The 26761-nt window shown below is 52.5% G+C and overlaps 1 protein-coding gene across 4 annotated transcripts in view; it reads right to left on the bottom strand.

Annotated features, from left to right (window-relative positions):
- DAGLA (diacylglycerol lipase alpha) overlaps window positions 1-23131 on the bottom strand; it is a 57122-nt gene extending 33991 nt beyond the window's left edge. The window contains exons 1-3 of one of the 4 annotated variants that reach the window (XM_039552386.1): window positions 23020-23131; window positions 22492-22597; window positions 20570-20659 (exon numbers count right to left, since the gene is read on the bottom strand). The gene's annotated coding sequence lies outside the window, so the exon portion shown is untranslated. Of the gene's footprint in view, window positions 1-1293; window positions 1558-20569; window positions 20660-22491; window positions 22598-22970 lie in introns of those variants that run through there. The other 3 variants (XM_039552385.1, XM_039552387.1, XM_010391313.4) reach the window with 3 other exon arrangements.
- Between the last annotated feature and the right edge of the window lie 3630 nt (window positions 23132-26761).

Consider the following 26761-nt stretch of genomic DNA (forward strand, 5'->3'; position numbering starts at 1 on the left):
GGATTGGGACACCTCCCACCAGTCCAGGCTGCTCACGATTTAAACTAACTTGAACCTTGCACGTAACACAAATGTTGGGTTTGGGACAGCCCACGGCACCAATTCCTGCTCCGTCCCACTAAATCCAACCCAGCAGTCAGGTGTGGTTACCCCACCAGTTCCCAGAACATCCCAAATCCGGAGTCTCCCATCCTGTGCCGACACCCACGGCCACTGGAATGCATCTTCCAACCCGTTTCAGTCACCCATTACTGAAAACCTACACAATCCCCTCAAATTCCAGGAGATTCCATAGCTAACGGGCTGCTTCCAGCCCATCACTCGGTTGAAGGAAACGCTCCATTCCACAAACAAAGCGAATGCGGAATTCCGACGCCATTTGGATTCCCACTTCCTCAGCACAGAATAATCAGAGCGCTGGGTACATTCCAGCTCTACCTTCACTGCTCGGGCCATCTGGAGACTCCCTCCCAGCCCCATCGTGACTGTCATTCACCAGCCGGGATAGCTGGGATATCACAAACCCTGGATACACCTCCAGCTCTCTCGCTGCCTTTGGACAGCACCTCCCAGCCCAGCTCTGTTCCCGTCATCCCTCGGCTGCATCCCGCCAACACGCTTTCCAGAACTCTTCCACCCCTCCGGTTGGGCTCTCCCAGTTCCCACCACCCTCTCCCAGTTTGAGAAGCAGGATATCGACGACGGCAACAAATATCCTATGTGGATTCCTTATCCACGGCAACAGATGGGGACGGAGCAGAGCAGCCTGTCACTCGCTGTCACACACGGGAATACTCAGTGTGGAACTGTCACTCCGCTTACCAGGCTCCCAGGGCGGCACACTCCCAGTTAATTCCCAAAGACTCCCAAATTTAAACCAGGAGGTTTGGGACTTTGCCCCTGCTTTGGAAAGGAGGGAGACGACGACGGAAGGTCTGAGACTTGAAAACCCACCAAAAACAGCTCTCGCTGTGAGGACTCTCCGGCTTCATCCCAGCACAGCAAATCCCAGGAATTGTGTTTTAAGATGCTGAAGATATGATCCGGCAGAGGAATTGGGAGGAAGCGGAAGGTCGGAGTGCAAACAGCCCCGAGATCACTGACCCTGGCTCTGCGACAGCAAGAACCCTCACACTGCCCCTAAAACTGCTGGAAAGAGCCAAAAATTCCCAGGATGTTGAAAGCTGAATCCCAGTACAAGCAGCCCCAAGCTCCCAACACTGAAATAAGGGAAGCACATGCACAAGGAGTACCCTCGGAGCCCAGCAAGGTCTAGGGAAGCAGGAATCTTACATGGCATGTGGTCCAGCCGCTGCGCATCCTCCTCTCCCAGAAGGGTATTTCAGGAAAAGTGCATATCCAGGGAGACAGGCATCACAAGCTCAGGAGGGAACAGCAAACTCTTCCTGCAGCCATTGAAAATCCCACTCGGCAAAGGCAAGCACGGCGTGGGATCTGGGATCTGCCTGCCGACAGAGCCAGGCATCATCCTCAGAGCGACTCCCTCCCTGCACCTCATTTATCCACCAGGAATGCCGAGAGCCAGAGGTCGTGACTCCCCCCTTCCACACCCCCCAGCACCCTCTGGAAGGAAGTGACATCATCCCTATTCTGAGGAGATTGTACGTGGATTGTGGGAAGGAGGACCGGGAGGGAGAGCGGGCGATGCTGTCAGAGATGCAGAGCCGGGAGAGGAGGAAAACCCTCGAGCGGCACAAACCTCCTCCCTCTTCCCACTGGGAAAGCGGGAGCGCTGCCGGGAGCCCTCGGACACGGCCATGGCATCGGGCTGGGAAAGGCTCCTGGCCATGGACTCCCCAGTGAATGGCCAGGGGGAGGGGACTTGGATGGGACACAAAAGGGACACACAGAGGGGGCCACCCCGGGCACAGAAAGGAGAGACTGTTCCAGAGGAGCCTCTCCCGGCCTTTCCAGCCGTTAATTCCTTGTGACATGCACTGGGCTATGACAGGATGTGGGGGAAGGGGAGAATTAGCTGTCTGTAGGGAAAGGCTTAGGGAAAAGAGCAAGGGAGAAAAACGCTACCGTGCGACAACATTCCAGCTAAACCTCCGAGACTTAGGCTAATCCAACAGCCCATCCCACCTGACAGGAGCCTCCTCGGGGAGAAGCACACAAGGAAATAAAGCTGAAGGAAAAAGGCTGTGCCTGGATCCTGCACGCCAGGAGCCCACCCACACCACAGCAACACCCCCGGAGTCACCCACTCCCTCCACCCAAATCCAGGCAGGATTTGCTCCAAGCTCCCAGCATCGCAGATTCCCGAGGCACCCACACAGCCCAGTGCTCCTCATCCCTGCATGCACAGGCTCCCAACCCCCTGCAATTCCCCATCCCTATATCCAAAGGTTCATAACCCTCTGTAATTCCCCATCCCTGCAACTCCCCATCCCCGCACCCACAGGTTCCCAACCCACAGCAATTCCCCATCCCTGAAACTCCCCATCCCTGCATCCACAGGCTCACAACCCTCTGCAAATTCCCAATCCTGCACCCACAGGTTCCCAACCCACAGCAATTCCCCATCCCTGAAACTCCCCATCCCTGCATCCACAGGCTCACAACCCTCTGCAAATTCCCAATCCTGCACCCACAGGTTCCCAGCCCACAGCAATTCCCCATCCCTGCATCCACAGGCTAACTCAGCATTCACACTTCCCTCACCCCAAAACCTCCCCTGGTTCCCATCCTCCTGCTCTTCAGAGCAAAAGAAGGGAGGCCAAACCCAGGCTGAAACTGGATCTTCCAGGAGGCTTTTCCTCCCTCTGCCAGATCCCTGGAGATGTATGCATGGAGGAAGCCCTGCTATCCCAATATTCCTTCCCTACCTTTTCCTTCAGGCACCTGCTGGCACTTTCACACGACCCAGGTATGACAAAGCAATCCCATCTCTGCCAGCACCCTCTTCCAGCTGGCCTCCGCAAATTCCAGAGCCCTCCAGTGTGACTCACCCAAGGAAATTCCCTCAAAACAAGCCAGATGTTTGCCTTCACTGCTCAGGGCTACAGAATTCCCCAAAAAATAGGATTTCTAGGTCTCAGTGGATGGTTGCAGGTGCCACTAAAGGACAAAGACTTTTGCTGTTCCACAGAAATCCAGCACCGTGTCCCGGAATGCTGCCCCTCCCAGGATCCCTTCCCCTGGCTGAAATGCCACCATGTTCCCTGGGAATGTCCCAGTCCCAACCTGCTGTCCCGCTGGGAAGTTCAAGCCCAGGCCTGCCAGCTCCCAGCTCAACTTCGTGGGAAATGCAGCTGGAAAACTGAAACCAAAGGACCTTTGTGCCCTGGCAGCTCCCACAGCAGCTTTTCCTCGGGAGTGATTTTCTGCTCCGGAGCAGAGGCGCTTCCCTTCTCCCTGAGAGCACATCCAGGTCACCTCGCCCAGGTGTTGGAGACTCCTGTCCTGAGGGCACAGCAGGGATGCTGCATCCTGCTTTTTCACTCTGCAGGAGGACAGCCCACTTCCCTGACCAATGGAATTCCAGCCCCATCAAGTCACCCCAAATCCTTCCTTCCGTCACCAACACGTCCCATATGGAATATGGGCTTCCCAGCCCAGGCTGGATCATTCCCAGAACCCTCCCGCTCCCACCAAGCACTTACTGGACTTGACGGAAATCATCAATTCCAGCTTGGATCCAACTCCATCGGGCCCCATCCAGCTGTTCTGAAGGGCTTTAAATGAGGCTCTTTCTGTTTCCGAGTTGGTTCCTCACAATCTGGGAATTGTTCTCGCCTTCCAGGGAGAAGGGGGATGGGGTTACATCCATACAGAATCTCCTGAAGCTGGCCAGAGGAATTTGCATGGAGCAGCTCTGCTCTGGAGCCAGGCTGGGAGAGCTGGGATGGCTCAGCCCGGAGAGAAGGCTCCGGGGAGCCCTAGAGCCTCTTCCAGTGCCTATGGGGGCTCCAAGAGAGCTGGAAAGAGCCTTTGGAATAGGGCATGGAATGGCTTCCCGCTGACATAGTGTGGGTATAGACTGGATACTGGGAAGAAATCCTTCCCTGGGAGGGTGGTGAGGGCCTGGAATGGATTCCCCAGAGAAGCTGTGGATGCCCCATCCCTGGAAGTGACAAGTCCAGGCTGGGCAAAGCTTGGAGCAACCTGGGATAGTGGAAGGTGTCCTTGCCCATGGCAGGGGGTGGAATGGGATGAGCATTCCAAGTCCTTTCCAAACCAAACCATTCCAGGATGGAACACCAAGAGGGGACAAATTCCATGGCACCAAAGGAAGGCGAGTCCTTTCCTTTCTGCCTTTTCCAAGGGGCCGGAAATGTCTGCTGCAAGCAGTGCCTGCAGGAACTGCAGGGAAAGCTCTTCCCAGGGGGAAGAAGGCACAGCAGCTGCCGGAAGCTTGTGAGGAGAGCTCTGCCCTCACTGGATGTGACTAAGGGAACAGATCCCTCCTTTAAGGAATATTCCATGGATTCATGGAACATTGAAGAGCCATGTTTATAAGCAAATCCCAGGCAGGGATCAAAAATCAATGGGGATTTGAATTTTGGGATGTCTTCACGGTTACTTTGGAGATTCCCCTTGATAATCTCTCATTTTCCAAGGAGAAGGGAATAAAACGAGTCAGCGGCAGAGCCAGGGAATGAAGCCTGCAGACAGGAAAGGTTCAAGCAGCCTCCTGTGGCTTGGCACACTTCGGATGCAGCTCCCTCGGGATAAGGCCACGGCACCACAATCACCTCCGCAATGTCATCGGGACAGAACTAATGGGATCAGCTTGGATCTGGAACTCCAGCGCTGCCCACTGACACCAATTCCCAAAATAACCTCGGAGTATCAACTGACCTTCGAAACACAGGGAACAAGAACCTACCTCTTTGGCCCAGCAGCTTAACCCCGAAATCCTGATATAAATTCCTTGGAATTGCAATGGTGATGGACACAAGACTGGCGTAACCACTTCCCAGTTGGCCCAGCACTGATCCATCTCCATCCCAGCTCATTCCTCCCAAATTCCCTCTCAAAGCCCCTCTGCCACAGACACAACACGATGCATGTTCTCCTTGTTTAAACCCATCCCCTTTTTCCTTAACTCCAAACTTCCCTGCCTTGGATACAAACAGGTCCCATAAATCCCACACTTCCCTCAAACATGCACAACATCCCCTTCCTGTTACACTGGGAATGGTTAATTTTTAATAAGGAGACTCCGGAATGGATCTCCTTGGCACAGACTTGACCGCAGCAGTGGAGTTTTCAGGAAAAACGGGATTATCTTGCAAACCTTAATGGTTTTAGTGCAAGAGGATGGACGAGTCCCAAAGGTGCCACTCCCAGCACTTATTCCCAGTTAAAAGCAGGAAATTCACTGAATCAAAGAGAAACAAGGAAATTCTCCACTTTGGAATGCACCTCCTCCAAACAACTGGGACCACTTCTGATCCCAGTCCTACAAACCAGTGGCACTGCAGATCCCAGTGGCTCTCCCCAGTGGATATCCAGTGACATCCCTGCTATCCCTGCACCACCCTACAGGCCAGGACTTGTCCACAGCATCACCATTAAGGCTGAAAAAGCCCTCCAAGATCGAGTCCAACCATTCCTCCAGCACTTCCAAGGCCACCACCAACCCATGTCCCCAAGTGCCACATCCACGTGGCTCTTAAATCCCTCCAGGGGTGGGGATTCCACCACTGGAGCCTGTTCCAGTGCTTTACAACCCCTTCCATTGAGGAATTTTCCCTAATGCCCAGCCTAAACCTCCCCTGGTGCAATTTGAGGCCGTTTCCTCTCATCCTGCCGCTTATTCCCTGGGAGCAGAGCCCGATCCCACCCAACTCCACCCTCCTGCCAGGGATTTGTGGAGAGGGAGAAGATCCCTCCTGATCCTCATTTTTTCCAGGCCAACTTCCCCAGGTCCCTCAGCTGCTCCTTGTGCTCCAAACCCTCCCCTGGACATGCTCCAGCACTTCCATGTCCTCCCTGTGTGCAGGATCCACAGGGCTTTATTAATTCCAGACCTCAGCAACCATCCCTGGGCATAAAGGAAGAGGTTTGTAGGGATAAGTCCATAAAGACAGGGATCGTCGTGAGAGATTCCAGCTGCCCAAATGAAAGGCAGGATAATGCTTGGAAAGGGATGGAAAAGCCTCACTCACAGCTCCAAGGTTCCCAAGACTTTCCTCCTTGACCTCGGCAGGAGCACAGCTTAACACTGGAGCTCCAGACTTGTCAGCCTATGGAAAAGCCAAAGCCTGCACAAATACCTGGCCGAGAAACAAGGGAAGCCACCACTTTGTCGGGAATCTGGGAGTGGAGAAGGAGCACAATCCCAGCGTGCTGCCAGGAATGCAGTTGAAAACAACCCCCAATCCTTGTCTCGATGCCGCCAGCTCCGCAATTCCACCCACAGCTTGTGCCAGCAGAGCCCACAGGCAGCTTCCCGACCACTCCGAGCTCCAGCAAAAATAACGGCCAAGTTGCCAGGGGGGAAAATGTATTAAATCCAAAGTAATTTGGGATTTGAAACAGAATTCCGTGTTCTACAGGGGAATAAAACCCCCTACTACAAGGACAGCTTGGCTGAAATGGGGTAGGGAATGCAAAGGGAACACCTGGATGAGGTGATAGATACAGCAATAAATGCTCCCAGCATCCCAAATCTGCTCCCAGCTGTGGAACAAGCTCCTTGGATATAGTTACTGGGAATCACCGATCCTTGGTTTTTGTTGGAATATCCCACGGCTACACACAGAACTTGGTAATTCCTGGTTGGAAACCACACGGCCTCTGAGTTATTTATAGCCAAAATTCCAAGGGCAGATCCAAGAGGTGACCGGTACTTACGCAAGGAGCGTTTCAGACGGAGCCTCATTTCTTTGGGAAAAGCTGTTTTCCACTGCAATGCTGGCAAATTCCTATCTGACAGTTTTACTCCAGCCTGGAAGGCTTATCAGCTCAGCCTCCTTTCAAAAAAGGAGCAAAAAAAGCAGGAGGAGCAAATTTCCAGGTGAGATATTGACTCCGGAGGCGCATCCCTGCTCTGGCACATCTGGGAGTGATGCCTTTGGGAAGCGGGAGGAGAAGCCCAGGCATTCCCAATAGGAATTGCCTCTCTCCCGTCCTGCAGGCAGCTCCTTGGCTCCCTAGTTTACGCTAGTGGGCAAACAGTTTTCCCAATAACTTGACTCATTGCTTCAGGAATTCCCTGGGGATGAGTCACATGCAGGGAAAGCCACCGGGAGCGGCGCCGGGACCACCGCTGCCAACACGAGGAGAGCGAAAGAAGTGGGAGAACACAAAATCCCTGCCAAACTCGGGAAAACTGTGTGGTCAACACCATTCCTTGGCACTCCTTCTCTGCTCCCCTCCCCACAAATGTGCTGGAGAGGAGAAGCGCATCCGGAGAGGCGGCTCCAGGCTCCGGAGCCATGGGAATCGCCGGGGACATGCTCCCTCCATGTGCATCTGCCGGGATAGCTGGCTCTGCTCACCTCCCGGGAATGATCCTAAGGAATTCCAAGTAGTGATTATTTCCCTCCCTCCTGGCACTGAGAGGGAAAGAGGGACACACGTGGAATTCCAGGGCCTCCAGCTTCTTACTCTCACCATTCCCAAACTGTGCTTTTTTCTGTGTCACATCCCACCACAACTTATCGCAGGAGTTTTCCTCTTCCCACATTCCATGGCTAAGTGGTTAGGCAGGTACATGCCCAGCTGCAAGTCAAAAATGCTGGGAATCGGGGCTATCTGGGAAGTTTCTTTGGGAATCTAAACCCAAAGGCATCTTTTCTCAATACAATTTGTCCTCATTGAACAGGGATCCTGGATCTGTGATGCTTCCAGGCTCAAAAACACTGGGAATGGCTTCAAACAGCCTAAACCTGACCTGGACGTGACCTATTCCCATCTCCCTGGTGCTGCCTGTTTATTTCCCTCACCGTGTCCCTGCTTGTTTACTTTGGCTGAGGATGTGCCTGTGTCCCACATTCCTAGAAATCAGCCTGGCAAGATGAGGTCATGGAGGTCGTACTTCCCAAAGTCCAAGTGAAACTCCCAGCAGAAGACACCAACAGGCTACTTGAGGAGCTCATCCTGTAGGAGTACATCCAACAGGGAATATTCCCAAATGCTGTGAATTCCCTGAAAGCACCACGTTGGTGTTTCGCTGCACATCTGCCTTCTCCCGTTACTTCCCAAGCCTTCCCAGATTCCCACTTTCCAATATCTTATTCCTTATTAAGCAGGATCTGGCTTCTTGGCCCCAACTCCAGATTTTTCCCCGCCTCCAGCGAAAATCACTCCAACATCAGGATATCCTGGAATCAGTTATTTTTGCAAGTTCATTTGACAAACCGGAACCTACAGGAATATTTATGAATAAAAATCCAACCCTGAATCCATGTTTTTCTGGCAAGATCCTGTGATACAATCACCAGCATCCAAAGGACTGCTGCTATCCAAGGGCTTCTTTCCACACTGAATCCAGGTGTGTATCCACTTTCACTTCCATGTTTACCCCGGAAGCAAGGATCAAACACCAAAGTCCTGTCTGGGGAAGGGCCGGGACAGGAACACCGGCACAGGTGGGAATTTTAAATGCACAACAGCAGAGAAGTGGGAATTTCAGCTCGGAAATGTCCTTGGCTTGGATATGGATATGGACAACATTCTCTTTCCCTTTTTCCTAAACTCAAAGGGAACATTTCAAGTCTGACTCTGGATTTCCAGCTGCCACTTCCCAAGAAATGTGGTTCTGCCCCTCCCATCCCGTGGCTTCCACCTCAATGCACGGGCACAGCCCTGGAAGTAAAATCATCAGGCTGAGCATTCCCAGCAGAAGAACCCTGCTTTATTCCCGCCTGGAGAACAGTTTTCTAAAGGAAGCTGCCAGCTCTGCCCCGGCTCCCGTAAAGCTGCTAATTACAGTGCAAATCCAAAGAAAGCAGGAGCAGGGAATGAGGAAGGAGGAGGCAGATTCCAGGTCTCTGGCTCACCCAAATGACAGCTTGGGAAAACTTTTCCTGCCTCAGTCGTCGCTCCTAGGAATAAATCCCCCTTTCCACTGCTGCAGGAGCCCAAAATTCCAGCCCTCATGGAGACCCTCGGGAGCAGCGTCCCTTCTTCCACACCCCAACAGCTCCTCTCTCATCCCATCCCAGAAAGGCCCATTGTCCATTAGGAACACAGAGATCACCGAGGAAGAGCACATGGAAAGCCACCAACAGTCCAGCACGTGCAGCTCCAACTCTCTCCCAAGTTTAGGGAATTAAGTCCCAAATTCCATTCCCACCCAGTGGAAATCAAATTCCGGGACTTACCAGCCTGCTTTTCCTCCAGCTGGGATAAAGATGTTGGAATCACCACAGGGAACAAACGGCACCGGTCCCGCACCTCTCCAACCCACCGGGACCCACGGACCAAATGCTTCCTCCTCCTTTTCCCTGGAATTCTCACCCATGCAGCGCTTCCCTAATGACAACCGAGCAACCTAGAACTGGAATCCTGGGCTGAATCCTGCCAAGCTGAGGTCTCCAGCCTCTTCCTGAATCTCAGATTTGCGACGGAAAGCAGGAATCCTCTTTTCCTTTTGCTTATGTAAGCAAGGATGAATCAAGCCCAGGCTTCCCTGATCCTGTGTCATATTTAAGCCTTAAATACATTTATTTTTCCATATTCCCTTCTCCTTGGACACTCCAGGAGCTGCATTTCCAAAGCCCAGCACACACATCCCTCCTCCTCACCACCCACAGCCTGCACGTGGAGCTGATCCGCAGTTTCTCCCGGCCCTCGGGATCCGTGCAGCCACAACACCCATCCCTCCCAGCAGGGATTCAGCCCTTCCCGCTGCTCCCCGGGGAGAGCCGGGAGACAGGGATTCGGTTTCAAGCTCAGGACTTATTTAATTCCATAAGGCAGTTGTACATCTCCTCCTTAAAGTTCCACAGCCCTCTGGTTTTCCAGCTCTGCTCCTGGAATTACTCACGCATATTTACTCCAACTTTTTCCTGCTGACACAGATTCCTTGTGCCTGTTTCTCCCCGTGGATTCATCACTACAGATCCTGGAGTTGGAACTGCTGATTCCCATCTCTGCTCTCCAAATATCCGGCAAACTCGGTGCCACAGGAAGCACGGCCACACATTCCTGCCTGCAGCCGTGGCACCAGGAATCTCCTCCTGTTTCTATGCTCATTCCCTAATTTACATTCCTGGTGTCTCCTTGATACACTGACCTTGCTCAGCCTGGAGAAGGGAAGGCTCCAGGGAGACCTTGGAGCTCCTTCCAGTGCCTAAAGCAGCTCCAAGATTGCTGGAGAGAGACTTTGGATAAAAGCATAGAGTGACAGGACAATGGGAATGCTTCCCACTGCCAGAGTTAGACGGATATTGGAAAGAAATTCTTCCCTGGGAGGGCGATGAGGCCCTGGAATGGATTTCCCAGAGAAACTGTGGCTGCCCCTGGATCCCTGGAAGTGTTCCAGGCCAGGCTGGACAGGGCTTGGAGCACCCTGGGCTAGTGGAACGTGTCCCTGCCCACAGCAGGGGGTGGCACTGGATCACACTCCAAATCCCTTCCAACCCAAACCATTTCGGGATTTTTTCTCCCTGTTGCCACCACTCTCCGTGTTTCCATACCCTCCTCGCTTCCCCTCGTTAGGAGAAGTCCCTCAGCAGAGCTTGGAAAGTTGTCACTCCAGGGCCACTGTCCCTGCCCTCTCGGCCACCAGCTCCGGAGCCAGAACTCGTTTGGAAAAGCCGGACAAGAGGGAGGTGAAAGGAGGTGAGGCAGAAGCAGAGACCCCACGTGACAAGAGCGGAGCTGCAGCCGAAGAAATCCCCTGGAAAAGCATTCCTTGGCTCCAAGGAGCTGTGCAGGCACGAACTGAAAGGCACAGATTGGAACTGACTGTTCCTAACAATTGGTTATACCACACAAAAGCGGGAACAATCCTTCCCAAGCGAGCGGGGAGCAGGAAAGACGAACTAGCCACATGTGGGAATGCACCAGCTCCAGAGCTGGGGAATGCAGGATTACAGCAGGAGGTACCCAGGAGCAGCAGGAGGTGATCCAGAACCTAAAACCACCACGTGATTCCTAAAATACAGACAGGATGATCCCGAAAATGAGAAGAATGTGCTCCTCCTAAAACTACCCCTGAATTCCAGATGGTTTGGGTAGGAAGGGACCTTAAAATCATCCCATTCTATCCCCCCCTGCCATGGGCAGGGACACCTCCCACTATCCCAGGCTGCTCCAAACCCCATCCAACCTGGCCTTGGACACTGCCAGGGATCCAGGGGCAGCCACAGCTTCTCTGGAAAACCCATTCCAGGGCCTCACCACCCTCACAAGGAAGCACCTCTTCCCAATATCCCATCTATCCCTGCCCTCTGGCAGTGGGAAGCCTTCCCCCCCTTAGGCACTGGAAGAGGCTCTAAGGTCTCCCTGGAGCCTTCTCTTGTCCAGGCTGAACATTCCCAGCAACCCCAGCCTGTCCTCAAACCATGTCTGAATTGAACAGGGAAAACATCACCTTTCCTGCAGCAAATCCCAGCAGGATCATCCTCAGGGCTGTACCTGGATTTGGCACCTGGCTGCTGGGCATCCTGGACCACGGCCAGGTGATCCCAATCCCTCTCTACTGAACCCAGTAACTCCGCAGCTTTTGGAAAGCAAAGGAAAGCAATTCCATTTTCCCAAAGACAAAAAAATTCACCTCAAAGCTTGCCCAGGGAAGTTGGCAACCCACGGAAAACAGGAAGGATCCCTGCTCCAACAGCACAGGGATGCTTTTTGCAATTGATTTCTCTGGGAAGAGCCACCTTTCCCCCCGTCCAGCAGATATGAATTCCACATTTGAATTTATAATCCAAACAGGATCATAAGGAAAAAAGCTGTATATTGGGATCTACTCCAGGACAAGCCCCTGGCTCCCAGCCCGACCAGTTTGAGGCTGCTGGAAAAGAAAGTCCTTTTTCCTCTCATTCTCGAGGCAACGTGTGGCCATCCCGGTAATTAAATGGAGCGCCTCTGCAGCGATTCCTTCGGCAGGATTTGTCCAGGTGTGGATTTTCCCGCCTTTCCCTTAATTATCTTATAATTAACCATGAAGTATCCAATCATCCAGAGCTTTTTCAATTAAGCTTCAAAAGGAAATGCCTGGAAGAGCTCTTGGCGGGAATGTTCTTATCAGCCAGGAAGAGATCACAGGCACCAGAGCTGGGGTTCGGTGACTCACTCCGTTATTGCCGGGGCAAGTGAACTTCCAAAGCTGGAAAAAACTCCTTTATTCCACCTTTTTCAGTTCACATCCTCATCCCTGATTGGAGCTCAGAGGCCTGGGAGCAACACTGTATTGTAATTAACACAGCTGATTAAGGAATAATGAAGCTCCAAAGGATCAGGAATTATCCCAGCCCAGGTCCAACTCCTCTCCATCCCAATCCTGCGCCTCTTCTTCCCTCAATTCCTTCCCTCAGCCTTAAATTCTGAGCACAGGCACAAATGAGATCTCCTACAGTTCTTCTCTGGGCAGTAAGGGGAAATATTCCCAGTCTTTTTGATAGGGAATAACAGGAATTTTGCCTGCATCCCTGTGGACAACCCACAGGAACACCAAAAAATCCCAGGCTGAGACCTTCTGTGTGTCCAACAGCAAGGACAAACGGATCATGGAATTGTTCACATTGGAAAAGCCCTCCATGATCATCCAGTCCAACATTCCCCCAGCACTGCCAAGGCCACCACTGTCCCAAGTGCCACATCCACATGGATTTTAAATCCTTCCAGGAATGGGGACTCCGCCACTGGAGTCTGTTGCAATGCTTTACAACCCTTTCCATGAAGGAACTTTCCCTACTGTCCAACTTAAAACTCCCCCTGGCACAACTCAGGTGTCACTTGTCACCTGGCTTGTCAGACAGCTTTGATTTTTTTCCCAAAATACCAAGAGAATTCCAAATGTCTCTTGGAGAAGGTATCTCTTGAGCACTCCTAACAGCTTCCAGAATTCCAGGAGCTTCTCACACACCTTCCCAGCCATGTTCCTGACAGTCTTTCCCACATTCCAGACAGCATACCTTCTCCAGAGGGGAAAAAAAAGAAATCAACCTATGTCTCCAGCTTCTGACATTCCCATTTTTGCAACCTCAAGATCCCATGGATATTTAAGGATTTTATTTTCATTGCAAAGAGGGAAACAGTGGGGCAGACAGACCCAGGGAATATCCAGCTCCAGCATCTAGCCTGGAATTGTCCAGCACAGTATGAACCCAAGCATTCCTTAAGCTGAAAAAAATGAGTGTGCACAGGTTTCTTCCTCCCTCCACCGTATTCCTTGCTCCCCGCTGGGATCAGTGTCCAGCAGAAGAGCTCAAACGATCCCTCTCAAGCCAGGGAGTAAGATTATGGAATGACACTAGGAATACTTCCCCACCTCAGTTACATGATTTCCTGGCTGGAATTTTCAAGGTGTTTCAGCTGCCAGCCTGAAGTGAAGCTGGAAAAGGTAAAAAGGACACTGGGATGACCCCGTCCCTTTCCATGAGGAGGTTTTAAATTCCAGCACCAGCAGCCCACACATCCCTTCTTCCCTCTCTCCCTCCTCCTCTCCCTGACAAGCCAGGGAGGAGACAACACAGCAAAATGGGAAAATTCCGTCTTTCCACCAAGAAAGCAGTGTGGGGAGAGCAGGGGACAATCCAGGCTCTGCAACGTGTTGCGATAAAAAAATCTCACCTCCACCCTCATCCAGCTCTTCCCAAGTCCACCACAGGATTTAGCACGACCAGGATGGGAGCCAAAGAATCCAGAGGTAAACATCCAAGAGAAAACAAGGAGGCAAGGGGTTGGAATCACTGGGAGAGGCCAGCAGGAGCTGCCTCTTTAAAACAGCCCTCCCTCAGCTGCCGGCACCCAGGAATCCCATTCCTGCTCCGGGCTGCCAGCAAGGAGTGACCTCCGGAGAACGCGGATCCGTCCACTGGCAGCACGCAACTCACCCCTTTTCCCTCCTACAATGTTCCAACACCCCCATTTTAGGGAAATCTGAGGCACAATTCCGTGGTTTTCTGCAGGGAAGAACAGAAGCTCTGAATCCCCCACGTTTCTGGGGTGGGCTTTTCCCCCGCTCCAGGAGGAAGATGAAATCATGCTCCCAAAATAGTTCCAAGGAAAAAGGCTCCGAGGAAGGCAGAGCTCCCCTTCAACTGGAGAGCCGAAACTTCCCTGCACTCCAAAGGGATGGATGAACTCAAATTCCATTCTACAGCACCAGAAACATGGAAAATTGAAGTAATAAAGTACCAAGTCATAATTAATAACAGCCACTAGTTAATGGAAAATCCAAATTTGGGGGGCAAAAAGACAATCCCATTACTATAAAATAAGGGATGACAACCTTCAGGCAGAAGCCCCAAATCCCAGATTTATGCTAAATGAAGGGATTGTATCCCTCAGGCTGGAGTCCTGGATGCGCTGACCACAACGCAGCCACGGTGCAGAGGCAGAAGAGCCCTTGGGAAGTTCCCACAGGGAAAAAACTCCACAGCTGCTTCAGTCAGGATCCCGACACACCGAAATCCAGGCCCCATCCCACAACAGGTGCCTGTTTTCGGTTGGACCTGGCTGGAAACCCATTAAAACCGCACAGTTCTTCCTTAATTGACCTCTCATCTTCTTCCCATTTCAGTTTTCCAGGTGGACTTTGGGACGGCCGTTCCTCTTCCCTCACACAATGCAGCTGTTTTCCCGGCTCTCCCCCACTCCCAACATTTCTGAACACACGTGGGGCGATATTCCCAGGAAGAGGCATGCAGACAGGGCTGGGCAAAGTCCCGTATTCCTTGGGAGCTACTTAAACAACAGCTGCACTGGGGGGAAATAAATGGATTTCTCTGTTCTTCTGAACATCTTATCTACTTCCAAGGAGGTGGGAAAAGCAGATTAAGGAACAGCTGAGCCTGGAAAACTCATCCCAAGGGGGCTCCTAACCCTGCTCCACAAGCATCCGGAAATCCAGGGTGGTCTTTTTGCTGCCGCTCTCTCTAAAAAAAGGAGCACCGGGCTGCTGAGTCAGCAAAACAACAGCAGGGCGGATTCGGGCATCTCCTTATCCAACTTGTAATTAACTCCGAGGCCACGGAGCAGCCTGGAATGGGACAACTCAGAGTCAGGAGCCAACTGGGACAGAAGGAATCTTGGTTTCCCACTTGAGTCAGAAATTGAATCCCTTTCCCATCTTTCTTGACAAATCTCCTTATAAATGAGAACTCCAAGCCTTGCAACTCCCTGTTCCCATAGGAACATGAGAACTTCCAACCTCATCTCCTTTTCCAGGAGCAGCAATGCCTAATGGAGCCTCGGCAGCAGGAATACGATAAATATTGGGAAAGGTAAAAGAACACTGCTCTCCTTTTTCCTACAAAAAGGGAGCAGCAGCCACAGTCCTGAGGGCCACCACGTCTTGTGTAATCCTAAATTCCTCCCTCTTCCTCTCTCCTAATTGGATTTGTCACTTTTTCTCCTCAAGAAATCCAGAGCTTACACAAAAGCTCCAATGCAAAATGCAAATCCCTGGAAAACCTTTGGAGCTAGCTGTAAGGAGCTGAGCAAACACCAGGATAGCTGTCTAAAGTACAGGGAAACAAATGGTCACGTTGTCTGGGAACAGGATCTCCCGCTTCTCCAGGCCTGGACAACCAGGAATTCCAGTATCCCACCCTCCAGCACGACACCTTGCACCTCCAGACGTTGAGGCAGAAGATCCATCTGCTTTCATCCAATCCATATAAAACCTCCAGGCCCTGACACGCTGAAATGATGGAAGTACTCCAGAGGGAAAAGGGGATTCGCTCCCACTCTCCACCCAACCAACTTCCCTAAATACTAAGGTTAAACCAAACGGCACCTGCTGGAAGAACGGAAAGGCCAACTCACTGTTTTTTGGGAACATTGAGCCCTCGTGCTCCGGAGCGGAGGCTCCAGGGCTGTGTTTTCCATGCCAGGCAGGAGGGAGTGTTCTGGCCCAGCCCCAGGGAACTCAGAGCCGACCGGTTCGCCAAACAAATCCATGTGAACATTGGGATTTTGGTGTCATAAATCAGGTGCTTTCAGGTGAAAAGGTTCCGGATTGCTCCGACCACACCCTTCCATGCTTTTTGCACTCCAAAGGGAGGCATTTCCCAGCTCTGGCACACACAAGGCAAAATCTGCAGCTGCAGGAGCAGGAACCAGGATGAGTTCCTCCCATTCCACCTGGTTTTCCAAAACCCCCCTGCCTAGGCTTTCCTGGAAAGAGAGGCCTCATTCCTTGGCAGTGGGAAGCGCCTCTCGCTCCCCTCAATCCACATCCCGCTTCCAGATGTTGATCAACGAAGAGTTAACAAGAAAAATGAGGAGAGCAGCTGGAAAACAACAGGATAAATACAATGGCAGCTGGGAACACCAAGGACAACGGGAGCGGGATTTCCATGATCCCTGTGGATCCCTTCCAACTTGGGATATCCTATGACTGACTTGTCCGTTGCACTACATCCCAAGGTTTTAAGAGGATAAGCGGCTGAGGAGAGTCCAGGATCCTCCGTGTTGGAGAGATTCCCACGTTCCCTTGGGCAACTCCGCCTCTTCCTCGGCCTGCCCAGGTGACACCTCCCCAGCACCTCGTCCACCCGGTCGGAGCTGCCACGGAACGCTGAACTAATCCGACCCCCGGGATGAGCATCCAGTGAACAAACACAGCGCATTCCCTTCCGCTCTCCTGAGCCAGAAGGATTTGGGTGAGCCCAGAGCCGTTAAAAGCCACCTCGGATCAGTTCCGCTGCCTGAACCCCCTCAGTGTATCCCAAAAATCCGGAACCGAGAGCCCTTACCGGGCTTGCGGATGACGTAATTCCAAAAGTTCACTTCCCTGTCTTGTCGCCCCCCAGGAGAAGGAAAATCTGGCAGGATCATCCCCTTGAGGACCAAATTAACCTCGTGTGTCCCAAGGAATAAAAGCTAAATGTGACAATCCTTGGAGTTCCTGCCCAGAAATGGTGGGAAACCAGAGTTCCAAGCCATTCCAGGGAACAAACACCCAAGGAGCCAGCAAATCCATGGACACAAAACGTGGGTTATGCTATGAAGGACATGGGAAGAGCTGGGAACGTCAAACCCCTCAGGAGCACCTGGCCTGCCCATAGAGGATCATGGAACTGTTAAGGTTGGAAAAGACTTGGATCATCAAATCCAACAATTAACCCACTAACCCATGTCCCCAGGCATCACATCCGCATGGATTTTAAATCCCTTCAGGAATGGGGACCCCACCACTGCCCTGGGCAGCATCTTCCAGTGCTTTACAACTCCTTCCATGAAGAGATATTCCCAATATCCAGCCTAAACCTCCCCTGGTGCAACTTGAGGCTGTTCCCTCCGGTCCTGTCATTTGTTCCTGGGAGAAGAGCCCAATCCCACCTGGCTCCCACATCCAGTCACGGATTTGTAAGGAATGAGAAGGTCCCCCTGATCCTCCTTTTCTCCAGGATAAAACACATCCCGCAGACTCGCACGTTAGATAACAGAGAAACTTCCAGCATTGGCATGTTCCCGACTTCCCTCCCCAAATTCCTGCTCCCCACCTCACAAGGGAATTTCACCGGCTCTGCCAGTATTCCCAGGAGGCTCCACACTTACTCAGCCGCCCATTCCCGAGCGTTTTCTGCAGCTTCCCACGTGCTTCCCACCTCCCAAGCCGCCTCTCCCCGTTCCTCCGCCCTCATCCAAGGGGAACACAAAGTCAGAGCAAGGCCCCGGAGAATCCCGAAATTCTCCTTGCCTGCTGGGATTCCATAAGGCAAAGAGTTCCATGCAACAAAGCTCTCTACCTCTGGCTCTTCCAGGCCTTGGAATAACCGAGGATAACACTGGATTTGGGGATGTGCCCATTTCCTACTGAGCTAAATTCCATTATGGCACTGGAGGTGTTCAAACGGGCTCGGGAAGAAAACATGATCCCTTGTTTTTTTAAGGGCCAAAAGACTTTTTTCCAAAAGCAACACATTGATCCAGGAATAGCCACAAAACTTAGAGGGAACAAGGTTTTCCAGACAAAGCAGCCTGTGGCTTCCTGCAGAAGTTTTAACACCACATTTCCACAAAGGGAAAGGGAATTTTGCCCCTGGATTAGTCAGTGGATTTTGAGGAAAGCTCTGATCCTTCCAGTTTTGGAACACGGATGCCTCTTTTTCCACTAGAAAATGAGGGAAAACTGACAAAGGGAGAGGGAAGAGCAATCCCACAGAGAGCAGGATCTCTCCAGGAAATTTGCCCTTATTCCCCACTCTATCCAGGGAGGAAAATGAGCAGCACAAATCACAAATCCCTGCTTTTCTGGGAAGTTTTTCTCCTTCCTCTGACAGGGCATGTGTTTTCCCCTCTCCAAGGAAAAATCCAGTTCATCCCTGAATGCTCTCATTTGGGGAAGTGCTGGTTGTCATTAGCGGATGCTCCGGTGCCATGGAGATGGTGACAAACAACTGAATCAGCTGGAAAAAACCCGGAGTCACAGAAAGGGGAATGTGCTTCCAAAGGTTAAATGTGGCCCAGAGGAAAAAGAAGAACATTTTTGGGATCTGGATATCACCAAGAAATAGGATGCCCAGGGAAGTTGTGGATCCATGGAAGTGTCCAAGGCCAGGTTGGATGGGGCTGGAAGCAACCTGGGATAGATGATGAGCTTTAAGGCCCCTTCCAACCCAAACCATTCCAGGATTCTAACCATGGGATCCAAGCAGAGCAGGATCCACTTTTTTCAGGACAATCCCTGGCTGGCTGAGACGCTGGAAACTCCCGAGCAGCACCTGCCCTGTTCTGATTTTCTGGGAGGTGAAACAGTTCATTTCCCATGGGAGAAACCAGCACCAATTTGCAGGATCATTTAGCAGATCCAATGGGAAAAGCCAAGCCTCCAGAGGCTCCCAGTTTGGAGCTGAAATCCATATTCCAAAAATACATCAAGGCTGTGTCAACACCAGGGATCTGGGCTGCAAAGACAAGCCATGACAGAATATTCAATTTCATCCCAAAGGATGCAGAGCTGTGGAAATTCCAACTTCCAGCAGACATGGAGCAGCAGGACACATCCAAATGGGAACCTTCCAGGGAAGAAAAGCACCTTTCAGGGAAGAAAGGGCTGAATTCCACCCCAACCTGCCCATTTTCTCTTTACTGCACTGAACTATAAAAGGAGTGTCCTGAATTTTCCTGTTTCTTCCCATTATCCAGTTCAAATGTTTTAAGGTGGCCCGAGGGATTCAGCATTTTATTCCAAAAGAGTAAGGATAAGGATTCTGTCCTGCAGCCTGCCTGGATCCAAACTCAGGATCACTCAGGTCTGTGGTGACAATCAAACCTCCAGGCCAAGAAATCCCAAGGAAACATGTTCCAGAGGAAAAAAGCCATGGAAAATGCTCATTTAAGGTGGCATTCCCACCTTTACTAATGGGTACAAGTGAGCTGCACTGGGGTTTTTGCCACTGACTCCTGATGAAATGGCAAGTGGAAAACACCAGGAGAACTTGGAATTGAAGGCTCTAAATTACATCTTGTATCCGGTTTCCAGGGAAAAATTCCTATTGAGCTCAAAGCCATGCCTGAGGAACCCCCTTGTTTTAATTCCACACCAAGGGAACACACAGGAATCAAAACCTCAGCTGGAAGGGAATGAAAAGCCAGGAATTTTCATGCAATTCCACACATCTTTGAAGAGGAGCTCAGAAGGCTCCTCAGAGAGGGGGAGAAATGCCAATGGATGGGGTGGGATGAGGATTTTCAGGGATCTGCACAAGGGCAGTTAAGGAAGGATATGAGTTAAAAAAGAAACTCCTGGATTAAGAGCCCGGGACAGAATTCCTGACAGTCTCTGCCTGCCATGCAGATTTCCAGCTCCTGCTGCAAGGAAGAGGAAAATAATCCAAAGCTTTTTTTATTTCATCTTTCCAAAGAGATCCAGAGCTAAGGGATCCACGTGCCTTCCCCTGGGAATGAGGGGAGAAAGGACAAAAAAGGAGGAAAGAGCAGAAGGAATGCCTGAAGGTACAGGGCACGTTTTTCCTAAAGCTCTGCAGGAGTCACATCCTGGATCCAAAAGCCCCCCTAAGGTCCAGCAGCACTTTTGTCCATATTTCAGGGCAGGATATTCCTCAGCAGGACAAACTTTCCCACTTCTAATCAAAACCTGGGAAACCATTTCAATTCCCTCCATCCTCAAAGTTCCAAGCTGGGCAGGTGTTGCACCTGGCAAATTTTCCAGGTTTTGGGGGTTTTTTTCCCCCTGATTTCTCCTTAAAAATCCACAAAATATAAGAGCACACCTAAATGAACAATATCCTGTATGGAATAATGAAAATAGCGGCTCCCAACTGGCGTGAAGAGCCGGATTGACTCCCATCTATCCCAGCAGGAATAAACATCCCGGCGCTCTCCGCAGATCCCACAAAAGTCCATTTGTCACACTCCCCATGGCACAAAGGCCACTTTCATCCGCTCCCAGCTCCCGAGAAACTCCGGCCCTGCAGCTCTGAGAGCGGATTCAAATGGTTTCACTCACCCCATCTCAACTGCTGCGCCTTGAACTGGAAATTCCTCAAACTCCAGGGCTGGATCCAGCTCGGGATGTTCTTATTCATCAGCTGGATTGCTGTTGGGAGCAGAGGTGAAACCAAGGGTTATTTATTTGGGAAAGATGGAACGGGAAGGGAGGAAAAGCAGGGTGCAGGCTCCCCAAAATAAAGCTGCATGGTCTAGGGGAGGTATAAAGGTTTAATTCCCAAAAAAAAAAAAGCTTTCGGATGGGACAGGGATGTTTGGGACAGAAGGGAATTCCTGCTGGTTTAGTCCAAGGAAGTTTCACAAATGACAGCCAGGCCTGGGAATGACTGGAAGCTTCTCCAAACTCTTCTCCATCCAAAGCTGAGCAGCATCCTGAACTTTACACCCTCCAGTTTTAACACTTTTCCTCCCTACATCTTTCCAGCTGCCTGGAAAAGACGCCCAAACCCCAGGATTACGCCGCTTTAAGGAAAATTTTCTAATGCACAAAAGCCTTAAATCCTGATTTTGCAAACCCATACAATGATACGGCAGCTCCGAAATCCAAGTGACCTCGTTTGGAGCAGCCAGCTCCCAATTAATTAACTTCCACGGAGGAGGGAGAGCACAAGGAACAGGACTGAGATTCCCACACAAAGTCCAAAAAAAATCCCCAAGCAGGGGTTTCTTTTTGGTTCCTCTAATTGTTTGTCCAGGGAATTTTAACGAAGTTCCAAAACATAGGATTTTGAGGGGTTTTTCCCCACATTTTTGGTCATTGGGAGGAGCATTTTCAGCCTTCCCACTTTCCCTCTTGGCACGGCACTTTCCTCAAATCCCATCGTTGCACAACTGCTCCTTCCCAGCCCTCTGGAAACAGAACAAGTGGACACAGCCCAGAGAAGTTTCCCTTTCTCACCGCCCTTTTCCCAGCAACCACAGAGCTGCCAGGGATTTACAGCATTCCCTGTCTCTGGGATCCGGATCTGGCTGTGCAGGTAGAGGGCAAAAAGTGCCCAGTGCCTTAATTTAAACTGGAATTCGGGTCAAATCTGGATTTTTTTAGGCCAGCACTGACAAAATCAGCCCACAGTCCATATCCTTAAATCCCTGATTTTGACCCCCTGCAGCAGAGCTGCCAACTCCCAACTTTCTGATTTAAATTCCCATTTAAAGGGGGAATTTTATCCTGCTCCTGGCTGAAGGGTTTTGGCTGCAGAAATTCCAGGTTATTTGTATCATTTACCATGTAACAGATGCTTTTCCAAGTCTCTTGTCCCTGTCAGCCATTCCCGACCCCCTCGGCCATTCCCCATCCAAGCTGGCACTGCTGGAATTTCACCAGCAGCTTTAAGACCCCCATGCAACTTTTATTACCCCGACAACCAACACCTGGCACAGCAAACACCTTCCCCCAGCTCAGGTTTCCCACTTGGAAAGCTTTTTCCAGCGGTGCCCACGGGATACACCAACGCCAGAATCACGGAGAGTCCGAAGCTTTCCAAGAGCCACTTCCCACAATTTCACTATCTCCCACTTAAGAACACTCACCCTGACCACAAAAACTCGGGTGCTGCTCCCTGTCCTGCCAGGAGGCTGCAGCAAGTCATCCCCACTAAGTTTCATCCAGGTGGGAGATTCCCACCTTGGAATACCCCTCTCCTTTAAAACCGTTTCCCAGAGCTGTGCTGCTTTCATGGTCCCGGGGTTATATATCCTGCCTTTGGGAATCACTGTGTGAATTCCCACCTGGAGCACGCTCTAAGGACCATGCCGTGCACCAGGCTCGGCAATCCCCATTCCCACATTCCCAGTGCCAACTGAAGCCTGTCCCAAACACACCAGCAGGCACTAATTCCCAGAACTGGGCACAGCGGGAATTCTGGCTGAGCAGCCTGGCAGCATCCCAGCTCCAAGACCTCGGAGCGACATCTTCCTTACTTTTATAAGGATATATCACTTCCGCAGCTGCCTGCGAGCCTAAATTTGGGATTTTTACGGCCACGGCTCAGCATCCGCCCGCGTTGCTCAAGTCAGGTACCATTCCCTGCGGGAAGTAATAAAAGCTGGGAGCAAGAATCCCTGTGTCACACCCACACCCACACCGCAGCCTCTCCTCCCTGGACATCCAGCAGCAGCGCTCCCGCCTCCCACCGCAGGACCCCGAATCCCAAACCAGGGGATCACCTTCACGCCCCGCACCTGCCCGGGCCAGGATGGCGCCTTTCCAGGGCCGCAGGTGGCAGCCCACCGCTTCCCAGGGCGCGCAGGCCACACGCAGCGGGGCCCTCCCGGCGGGAACGCCGCGCCTCCCGCGGGATCCAGACCCCCGGGCCGCCACGGGCCTGCACCCGAGCGGGGCGGGGGGCGGCGGCGGGCGCACCCCCGGCCCTCCCAGCGCCCTCCCGGCTCCCCCGCACCTGCCGCAGCGCCGGCCCCCGCTGCCGCATTCCCATCGCCGGCCCTCACCTCGCTGCCGCTGCCTCGGGAGCGCCGCGGCCGCCGCCGCCTCCTCCATGCCGGGGGCCCTGCGGCCCCCGATTCTCCAACGCCGCCTCCGCCCTGCCGGGGCCGCCCCCGCTTCGCCGGGGCCGCCCACTGCGTCAACTGCGTAAGGGCCGCTACGCAACCTGCGGTCGCCACGGCAACGGGGGGTGCGGGGCGCCGTGGCGCCGCCTGGCGGCGGCCGGCGACAGTGCCACGGGGCGGGGCAATCCCGGGCTGGCCGCGCTTCCAGCCGGGAATCCTCGCTGGGATCCAAGCAAACCCCACCTGCTGCGAGCAGAGGCCTCCGCTGGGCTGGGGGTCACCTGCGCTACCGACGTTATCACGGAAAGATCGCACAAGAATCACGGAAGGATCCCACAAGAACCAATTCCCTTGGAGAAGACCTCCAGGACCACCGAGTCCAGCCCATGACAATCCCCACCTTGTCCCCAGCCCAGAGCACTGAGTGCTGCCTCCAGGCCTTCCCTGGACACCTCCAGGGAGGGGACTCCAAACCTCCCTGGGCAGCCCCTTCCAATGGCTGACAGCCCTTTCCATGAGGAAATTCCTCCTTGGTGTCCAACCTGAACCTGCCCTGGCACAGCTTGAGGCCATTTCCTCCTGTCCTGTCCCTGTTCCCTGGGAGCACAGCCCGACCCCCACCTGCCTCTTCCCCTCCAACCGGGGAATTTAGGAAGCAACAGAATCTCCCCTCAGCCACACCTGGGGCTCTCCCAACATCCCTGCCCTCTGGAGAACTACCGAGCACAGCACAGAGGTGTCCGCTCCCTCACGCTTCCAGTGCCCAGCATGGAAAAGTCAGCACTTTCCTGTCAGGAAATGTTCCCGAGAAAGATGGAGAGAGGCTGTTCACAAGAGTGTGGAGTGACAGCAAAAGAGGGAATGGCTTCCCACTGCCAGAGGGCAGGGTTAGATGGGATATTGGGAAGAAATCTGTCAGGGCAGTGAGGCCCTGGAACAGATTTCCCAGGGAAGCTGTGGCTCCTCCATCCCCGAAAGTGTCCGAGGCCACCTTGGACAGGACTTGGAGCACACCCCGGGATAGTGGGAGGTGTCCCTGCCCACGGCGGGGGGGTGGAACGGGATGAGCTTTAAGATCCCTTCCGACCAATCACCTTTTTCCCAAAAAAACACTCGTAAGTATGGACACACCGCAGCAACCATCCCGTTCGGGAGGAAGGACAGCGATTCCCTTTGGACACAGCAGCTGCCATCATCCAAGGACACAACTTAGATGCTCCTACTGAAAAAAACAGCCTAGAAAAATAGCCAAAAAAAAAAAAAAAAAATCATCCCTGTCCCAGAAAAGCTGATCCAGCAGGGAATAGCGGCACATCCTCGCCTGCCCATTCCTCCTTAAAGCAAGTGGAGCAGCCTTCAAATGGTCTGCTGGGTGATATCACCGTACCTGGGAAATAAAACAGCCTGACAGGGGCGGAAAAACATTCAAGGAAAAGCTTTGAAGCTCCGGAATTCATTTGTGCCGAGGCCTTTGTATCCCGTTCAGGCAGAAAAATCCCACTCACGCTCATTCCGAGCCCCTTTATCTTCCCAGACAGGTGCAAAGTGGCTCCGGTTCGGATGAAAAGCTGCTGCCAAATTTAGCATTCCGACAAATCGTTTCATCCAGCCTGTGGCACTTCCAAGGTCTCCCTTCGGCACGATCCGCTCCCGGGCAGGCAGGCACCCCTGGAAGCCCCCAAACCTGGAGCAGACAGAGGGAAGAAGCTCAGGAACACTGGAAATGACTCTTTTATTCGGGGAAATACAATCGGAAGCCATCCGAGGCTTTCCAAGGGGTGGGATAGAGCCCATCCCAGCCCAGATCCTGCCAATTAATGGACACCAGGCAATTAATCCGATACAGCTCAGGATTTCTGCGTCCCAGCTGCTCCAGCTGCCCCTCTGCAGCCTGGCTTCACCAGATTGCAAGGACCAGATTGCACTTCCAGCCCAGCTCCAGCATTGGGATTCATGCCAGTGATTCCCAGGGCTCCGGTCCCTGACTCCTGTACGGCAGTGACGCCATTTACAGGCAATTTCGGAATGTTTTGGATAGACTGGATGCGTGAACATTCCCTAAAGCATGAAGGGAAAGGATTAATGCCCTCAGAAATCCCATCTTTTCCCTCTGTCATGACACAGAGGGCGGGTGGCGAAGCATTTAAGGGAATTAAGGAATTAATTTGAGCCTGTCACAAAAGACGGGATGTTCGCACGGATCCGTCCCCACCTCCAGCCTCCAGAGCAAATCCATTCACTTCAGAGCTTCCCAACCTGTGGGAAAGGGTTGAGCCTGGCTCTAAATGCCCGGGGCAATGGCAGGGAGACTACACACATTCCCAGGAGTCCTACACCTTCAGAGGGATGTAAAGGAGAGTTGGAGCATCCCAGGCATCCATCAGCTGGGTTATCCCCATGGATACCTCGGATGCAGCCCCTCCATCAGGGCTCCACCATCCATCCTCCAGAGGCCCCAGTGGCTTCAGGGATTCCTTACTCACCTCTGGATGGATGTGTGCTGTTTGTGCAAGAATGGCCCAGGAACGTGAGGGCGAGGGAATTCTGTGGCGTTCTACCAGCTGGAGCATCATTCCTCAACACATGGATATGGCACAGGGCTGGTTCACACCACAGCCTTGGAATTCTCCATGTCAGCACCCAGGAAAAGTCCAGACCTCTGTAGGCAGCCTTGGAGCTCTGGAGATCCCTGGAACGTGCCAGGAAGGACTCAGTCAACAAAGAACCCATCCAGCTCCGCTGATCCCGGTGCCCTGACAAAAAAAGCCAACAGATTCCAGGGTTAAGGACTGTCCTAAACCTGAAAGCAAACTGGCCCCCTCTTCCAGGAGATTTGGACAAAGAACGAGGCTCCAGGAATAGCTGGGAACATGGGAAGCTTTTTATTATTATTATTATTCAGTTTGTTGTCGTTGCCACCGCCCCCAGGCACAGCACATCCAATCCCGCTGCTCCGAAATCCTGCTCCTGTTGGGCTCCCAGTCGGAGCCAGACGCTCCGTTACTCCCGGGGTAACGAGCCCCTCTCCTCCTCCATCCCAACCCTGCCAATTCCCCTCAGCTGCTCCATTAGGATTACAACAAATCATAAGGAAATGGTGGGAACGAGGCTGGGAGTGCAACAATCTCCCTGAAATTGCAGGGATTCCAACATCCAGGTTATCTGAACCACCTCCTCAATCCCTGCAAACACCAGGCTGGGCTCTGTCGCCCCTGCAGCAGGCACAGGCTGTTCCAGCTGGCTGAATTCCAAGGGATGATGGCAACAAGAGTCTTGGGAAGGTGTTCTTGTCGTTCTCAAAGGGGACAGGCCACCGGGGAAAGGTGGACAACAGCATTATCCCGACATTCCCTCCAGGGGAAAGAATTCCAGTGCCTCACCCACTGCCTCTTGCTCTCTTGGGAATATCAATTATTGGAGAACTGAGGTCAGAAAAGCCCTCCAAGATCACGGAGTCCGACTGTTCCAAGGCCACCACTATCCCACGTCCCCAAGTGCCACATCCACACGGATTTTAAATCCCTCCAGGGATGGGGACTCCACCCCTGGGACCTGTTCCAACGCCTGACAACCCTTTCCATGAAGGAGTTTTCCTCCGTATCCAATGGACACCTTCCCTGGCACAACCCGAGGCTGCTCCCTCTGCGCAGCCAACCGTAATTCCACACAAAATTCCCACCAA

This window comes from Corvus cornix, chromosome 5 (genome assembly GCF_000738735.6).
Source record: "Corvus cornix cornix isolate S_Up_H32 chromosome 5, ASM73873v5, whole genome shotgun sequence".
In the NCBI taxonomy this organism is placed as follows: Eukaryota; Metazoa; Chordata; class Aves; order Passeriformes; family Corvidae; genus Corvus; species Corvus cornix.